At 37.4% G+C, this 7,716-nt stretch overlaps 1 pseudogene across 1 annotated transcript; it reads right to left on the reverse strand.

Annotated features, from left to right (window-relative positions):
- Positions 1–720: 720 nt before the first annotated feature.
- LOC307197054 (nuclear transport factor 2-like) lies at positions 721–1,115 on the reverse strand (annotated as a pseudogene). The gene has a single exon. The product of its transcript is annotated as a nuclear transport factor 2-like (transcript).
- Between the last annotated feature and the right edge of the window lie 6,601 nt (positions 1,116–7,716).

Below are 7,716 nucleotides of genomic sequence, written 5' to 3' on the forward strand. Positions count from 1 at the left end.
CTTGTTTTCTCTCATTTTTTCCAGTGTTTATGATTTTATCTGCAGGAGTTTTCATCCAATACCAGCTACTCTGCCATCACCAGAAGTAAAATTCCATTAACTTTTTCTTTTTCTTTTTTTTGGGGGGGGCCTCTCACTGTCATGGCCTCTCCCGTTGCGGAGCACAGGCTCCGGACGCGCAGGCTCAGTGGCCATGGCTCGCGGGCCCAGCCACTCCGCGGCATGTGGGATCTTCCCGGACCGGGGCACGAACCCGTGTGCCCTGCATCAGCAGGTGGACTCTCAACCACTGCGCCACCAGGGAAGCCCTCCATTAACTTTTAATGATGTACCATTTGTTGTTATTTTTATTTCTTTGTTGTTAAGAAAATTTTCGTGGTTTTATTGTATCATGAGGCAATGAAACACCTGAACAAATCAATATCTGGGCCGTGAGGCAACTGCTTTCTCCTTCACTTCTTTGGGTTACTAGAGCAACTTGTCAGTAGATTAAAAAAAAAAAGACAACCTTTTGCATTACTTAAGTCTTTCCAAGGCATGGGCTGGTACAACACAAACTTCTCCTGTCAGATGCAACCAGTCTAAGCGTTCAAACATCATGTGCAATGCCTCAGTAGCAGCAGCGCACCTGCCCACTCCCACCGTGGCCCTGCTCATTTGTGTATGATATTTGGAGCATCTGGAGGAGTGTGAATAGTATCAGGAAGAGGAGGGAGGAGGTCAGCCGAAGTTGTGCAGGGCAAGCCTGAACATGTCATTGGTGCAAACCGAAGCATCATTGATGTTCTTTAATGGGAACATCTGGTGGAACCCCATGACAGGGTCTTCATCGGCCTTGAGCTGGTCCACAACCATGCTGATGATGCAGCTATATGGCCTGGGCTGATGGTCCTGTGCTGTGATACTGTCCTGGATTTTCTGGAACGGAAGGCTAGACAATTTCTCCACGGTGGCAGGTTTCTCCTGGAATTGCTGTCCTTCCCAAGTAAGACATGTCGCTTCAATATAACTTGTCGCGTCGATATGTGTGGTTGGGTTCTGTCGTTATCAAATAACTAGTAGTAATGTTGAATGAAGCTGGATCCAGTCTGCTCCCAAACTGGCTTGTCTCCCATTCTGGGGCGCCACTCCGCCTCGTTGAGACCCGAAGAGCTGGCACAATGGTGGCAGCAGTGGCGGCAACCCAGTGTGGTCTTCTCCCACCTTCCCTTGCCACTCCACTGCACTCTCTTGTTTTCATTTCTAAAAATAAGTCTTTCTTGTAGAAAATGTGGAAAATACAAAAAAAAAAGAATAATAAATTGTATCACTATTATCCAGAAATAACCATTATTAACATTTTGAAATACTAAAGTTTTCCCTCTGCAATTTTTTCACACCCATGCACTCACACACACAAAATTGGTGTATATATGCTACTTTGTATGCTGATTTCTTCATTTATCATATCACGAATATTTCCATTTGATTATATATATTTTGTAATGACATTTTAATTATTAAATAATATGCCCTCATGTGGATGTACATTTATTTAACCATTATTGTTGACTACTTGGATTGATGCTAATTTTCACTCTCTTAAATAGGACTGGGAAACATACCTTATACATTAATCTTTTATAGCATGTTATGTTATTTCATTAGGATTGATTTCCAGAAATAAGGGTGCTACGTCAAAGTATAAATATTTAAGAATTCTTTCTCTTCCTTGATTTTTAAAAAAAATCAATTTATACCTAAATTGGTTGCACATGAGAATTTTGATTCACAACTTCTATACATGCAGGCATTATTATAAAATATTTCCAATTTGACAAGGGAAAAGTGATAACTCATTGTAGGTTTAACTTGCGTTACTACTGAGATTGAACATTAAGTATGTTTATTGGCCATGTGTAATTATTTTCTGAACTATATATTTATGTATTTTACCAATTTTTCTATTTGGATGATGTTCTTATCTTATTGATTTGGAAGAGCTCTTTATGTCTTATTTACTAAGATCTACTACATGTCAGACACTGGGTGATTGAAATTTTGTGGTGAACAAATCATATATAGTTTCTGCCTCTTGAATCTTTTACACCAAGTGTTATATGAATTTTTGCCTATATCCATTAACTTTGGTCAAAAATATTTTTTATCAGAGCAATTCTTGAATTTGGTAACAAATCAAGCAATATAGAAATACTAGCTCTACTTCCCTTCTCATTCCCAGACCCATTCTTCAGAAGCAGCCTCTTGTGGTGCTTGATGCTGTGGTTCAAGAAAACATGCTTGGTTTTCTCTTTCCTTCATTTAGAAATACTAGACAATATCTAATAACCTCTAATATGACAGGTGAAGATGTAAATCATTTGTACCTTTGTCTTTTTTCCCTTTTCTTAGAGTTTCAGATTTATACCATTTTTAGTTTTCTATTATTTTTGTGACTTAAAATAAGAACTTAAATCTGTATTTTTTGTTGTATCAAGTTTTAGAAGTATCATCTTATGCAATATGAAAATATTACCTTTTCTCCCTTTCTTCCCCATTCATGTTACATCTCAACATGAAATTAATTCTATTTTTTCTACACTCAAATGTTTAAAATTTTACCACATTTAATTTGCGTCCTATTTTGTATTATTTTTTAATTTTTTCACTCATATCTTTGTGAGCATCCTGATTCTTAATTACAACTGCATAGTATTCTTTCGAACAGTTATTTTATAATAAGTGCCCTATATATAAACATTTAAATTACTTCCAATCTTTTGCTATTGTAAGGTTATAATATATGAAATTATTAGTTTTGGATAAAAATAATGGAATATTGGCATTTTCACAAATATAAATCCAATACAAGAAGTGCTGTCTTTAGAATATATTTCCAGAAATGTAATTTTGATAACATTGCCAATTTTTCTTTTAAGGCTTGTACCATTTTGTATGAAGGTTTCTATTTCTCCCAGCTTTGATAACACTTTTTGCTCTAATTTTAGAATTTTGCCAAATTAAAAGGTGAAAAATGGCATCCAATTTTAGTTATAATTTGCATTTCTGTTACTATATATATGAATGAAGTTGAGCATCCTTTCATATTTTAAGGGCCCTTTTATATTTTTGTTTGCTGAACCATATTCACATCTTTTGAACTCTTTTTCTTTCTTTGTTTTGAAATATATTTGACATATAACATTGTGTTAATTTAAGGTGTATGACCTGTTGGTCTATACATTTATATATTGTGATAAGGTTGCCATTGTAGAGATAGTTAGCACTTCTATCACATCATGTAATTATTTTTTGTAGTTGGAATAAGTAAGACCTAGTCTCTTAGCAAGTTTGAATATTATGATACGATATTGCTATCTATATTCACTATACTTTGCATTAGATCTCTAGGACTTAATTACTACTAGTGGTAAGTTTGTACCCTTAAACAACATCTCTCTTGTTCCCGTACCTCCACACCCCCTGATAATCACCATTTTACTGTTTTTGCAAGTTTGGCTTTTCAGATTCCACATATAAGTGATAGTATACAGTATTTATGTTTCTCTGTCTGGCTTATGTCACTTAGCATAATGTCCTAAAGGTCCATCATGTTGTCATAAATTGAAAGATTTCCTTCTTTCTCATGGCTGAATAATATTCAATTGTATATGTACACCATATATATCTATTCATTCATCTGTTGATGGACACTTAGGTTGTTTTCATATCTTCGCTATTGTCAATAATGCTGCAATAAACATGGGAGTGCATATGTCTCTATACCCAGATTGCTAAATTATATGACAAATCTGTTTTTGATTTTTTGAGGAATCTGCATACTGTTTTCCGGGCATTGCTGCTCCAATGTTATCTTGTATCCAGTCAGCTGGTGAGACATTTGATGCCAGATTGCCTCATTTTCCTTTGAAGGCAATTAGTTTATTCTAGAAAGAAGCTTTGGGGACCTTCTTTTTATTTGTACCATTTTGCAATTTCATGTACTAGGCCAGGGTTTTTTGTGTTTGTTTGATGACTCTTGTTTCTGTGTGTCTTCACTCTGAAGATGTATCCTCCTCCAGCTCTGGGAATTTCTTTTCTACTATAATTTTGACGTTCACCCCTTTCCATTTTCTTTTTTTTCTTTTTCTTTTTCTTTTTTTTTTTTTGCCGTATGCGGGCCTCTCACTGCTGCAACCTCTCCCACTGTGGAGCACAGGCACCGGACGCGCAGGCTCAGTGGCCATGGCTCACGGGCCCAGCTGCTCTGCGGCATGTGGGATCTTCCCGGACCGGGGCACGAACCCGTGTCCCCTGCATTGGCAGGCAGACCCCCCCAACCACTGCGCCACCAGGGAAGCCCACCCCTTTCCATTTTCTTGCCCTCTCTTTCCAGAGTTCCTTCTGTCAGGACAATGTACAGCCCTGATGGGCCTTCTTTTCCTCATTTACTCTCTCATATTTTCTGACTCTTTATCCTTTTGTGCTCTGTATTCCAGGAGGTATCCTCAACCTTATTTTCCAGTCAGTCTTCAATTTTACCATAGTATGTCTAATCTCTGAGAACTTTTTTTATCTTCTCTGATTGTTCTTTGTTCAGAGCTTTATAGTTTTGTTTTATAAATACAGTACTTTCTCTGATCACTCTGAACACATTCAGCGTTCTCAAAGTCCTTTTCTATTTCCTCAACCTCCCATAAAACCATTAAAAAATTTTTTTTTTCTTTCTCTTATAACCTGCTTGTTTTCTTCACATACCTGGCATTCCCTGTTTCTCCATTCACATTTAAGAAGGCTGTAGGTTCCATATGCTGCCAGGAAGGTAAGATGCTTTTCTAGATATTTTCTCTAAGGAGCTCTGTGTAGGGCTGCTTTTGTAGGTAGAGCTACATGATCCAGGGGACAGGCCATAGACGGCATTCCCCAAGCCAAGGTCAACATCAATAGCATTTTATTCAGTGGGAGAGGGAAGGGGGAAAGGATGCTTGCCATAAGAATCTGACTTTTGCCCAACACTGATTTTACTTCCTTTAGAGAATAGCCTTTGAGCATTTTACTGGGGGAATAATCCTGGCTGTTTGTCCTTTGCATTTGACGTTATGGGATGGGGAGTAAGATAAGAGTCCTGACTACTCTAATTGCTGTGTATGTCATTCATTAATTACTTTACTGTAAATATAACTATATTCATGCTCAATTATCCTGTGTCATAGGGGTGCTTGTAATCTGGCTATGTATTTTAATATAATTGCCTTGAACCCTCTGAGCTCCATGGCTTATTTATGACTAGGTTCTGTTCACTTTATTATTTATGTACTTGTTTATTTACTTATTTATTTTGGTTCATTTTATATTAATCCTCCCTCAGCCTTCTAAGTAGTTAGATATCTTTTACTTTACCTCTGTTAGTTATCTCTTTTTCCTCTTAGGGGAAGTGTACTCTCTTTTTTCCCAAAAAACCTAGCATCAATTCCCTCCTTTTTATTTTTATCTTAGATTTTTTTTAAACAATTCTGGCAGACTGCCTCTACTTAGAAGTTACCTTAATGACCCAATTTCAGCAGTCCTTACAGTTTAAATACTTTGGGCTTCATGGAAGGCTTAATTAAGTAAAAGAAAATTACGATGAAAATATAACCCAGAGGACACCAGAAGAAGTGAGGAAATGGGTTTTAGACTCATCTACAGATCATTCATCAACAAGTGATCCTTACTAGGATCCTCAAGATACAGAGACTCAAAATACCTTGAATTACAAAATAAAGCATGTCTACTAAATAATAATAGCAAGAAAGGAAAACTGCTGACTCTATTTTTGCTAAAAGTCCTGCTCTTCTTTATTTCACATACGCACAATGTGACATTTTTTGAAGCCTAACACCTTCTGACTGAGCCCCTTAGTTATTTTTCTCGTACTCTCCTTTTCTGGTTCCTTTGTCACATGTCCTTTGGTCCCTGGATGTTCCAGTGCTAATTCTCTTTACTACCTTTCTTTATTTTAGTCCAATTCTGAAATTTCTCTCAGCATCTGCTTCCCTCCTCCAGTAAAAGTGCCCCATTGGAACTCTTGATGGCTGTTCCATCGTATTCCTGTCTTAAGAATCTTCCTCTCCTTCATCTGGGTACTGTCTGCTCACTCAGAGGTCAGAAACTCCATGACTGAGCAAGAGTGTAAAGATCCAGATTCAAGGCACAATATCTGTTAATTCTCAACAATTAGTTCTAACCATTAGCTGATGGAACAAAATGAACAACAGCATTAGGACTCTGAATAGGATCATGTACTTGGCCCATGCAAAAGGATGTAATTTGGTGTACAAAATGTCGAGCACAAAAGTGGATGTAGAACAGAAGACACTGAACAAGTTGTGCGATTTAATTAGCAATATAAATAGACAGAGGAGTGGCAGCAGTACAGCATCACTTATATGTGGCGATGAGAATTTCAGGCTACGCTGTCTGTGGCTGCCTCGCCAAGAACTATTTGTTAACATGGCTTGTACTGGTGTCGGACAACCAAAGGGCTCCTCTCAGCTGTCAATTTCTCTAATGAAGGAAGAGAAGAAGAACACGCTCTAGATTTCTGTATTGACTTTTCACGAACTACTGCAACCCTCCAGGTGCCAACCTATAAATACTTTTGAAAACAGGATTGAGAGTCTCTTTCATATTTGTTCTTTTAATCTATTCATACCAATATCATCCAAATAAATAGAGCAAAACTTCAGTAACAAAGCATGCTTTTGACTGTAACAGTCTAAAATTTAACTTTATTATGTACCTTTATATAGTTTTGTATGGAAAGTTGGAGAGGATTGCCATGACTGATCAATATCTTGTCTCTCTGAAATGTTTGATTTATACAGATACTTTCCATAACAATTATATGATTTTTTAAAATTAAACTGCCTTTCTTTGCCAAATGATAGCCACCTTTTTTAGCCCATCTTATAATTTGTCTCTAAAATGCCTGTCTTCATAATATGCCGATCGTTAGAGTAATGCATATTTGATGAAAACAGGTAATAAATAGCATTTCAAAGTCTGTTTCTAGGCACTGATTGATGTACGCATTGTTTTGTCTGCTGTGTTTAATGGCCACATCTTACTTTTTCTAGTTTTTAGCAGCACCCGCTGAGGAGTAAATGAGAGCTGACCTGTTTTGAAATCCTCTTCCAGAAATAAAATTCTCATCCTGTTACTTTTGTGGCTGGGGAGGGAATTTGGCACACATATTGTCATTCATTTGCAAATGCAGAGTCACCACTTGACAGCCTATTCACTCTGAGGAGGACACAGTCTATCAAATAAGATCAAGGGTACTTTTTACAGACTCACAAACATCCTCTTTATGTACATACATAAAAGGAAGTGGTAAGAATAGAATTTCTCTCACTGGGAAAAGTCCCCTAAGTAAAAATACCCAGTTCTTTGAGATTATTGATCATAAAGGAGAAGTGCTCTAGCAAAAGAGCCACTAAGCGACTTGGGTTGGATTGATACGTAACACGTATAGGGCTTGGTACTATTGAGAAACTCTCTTGTGCACCCTTTTGGGAAAAACCAGTTCAGACAAATCCTTAATGAGAACTTTACCCATTCTTACATCACTTTCAGAGAGCCACTTGGCTGTTTGCCCAGGGATATTAAACCCCTGGGAAAGGATAAAGCTTTGCTTGGGTCTCAGTCTACCCGTGCTATTGTAGCACATGGAGCCCTACGTGAAGCCCCGGCAGC

Source organism: Stenella coeruleoalba (genome assembly GCF_951394435.1).
Source record: "Stenella coeruleoalba genome assembly, chromosome: 14".
Classification (NCBI taxonomy): Eukaryota; Metazoa; Chordata; class Mammalia; order Artiodactyla; family Delphinidae; genus Stenella; species Stenella coeruleoalba.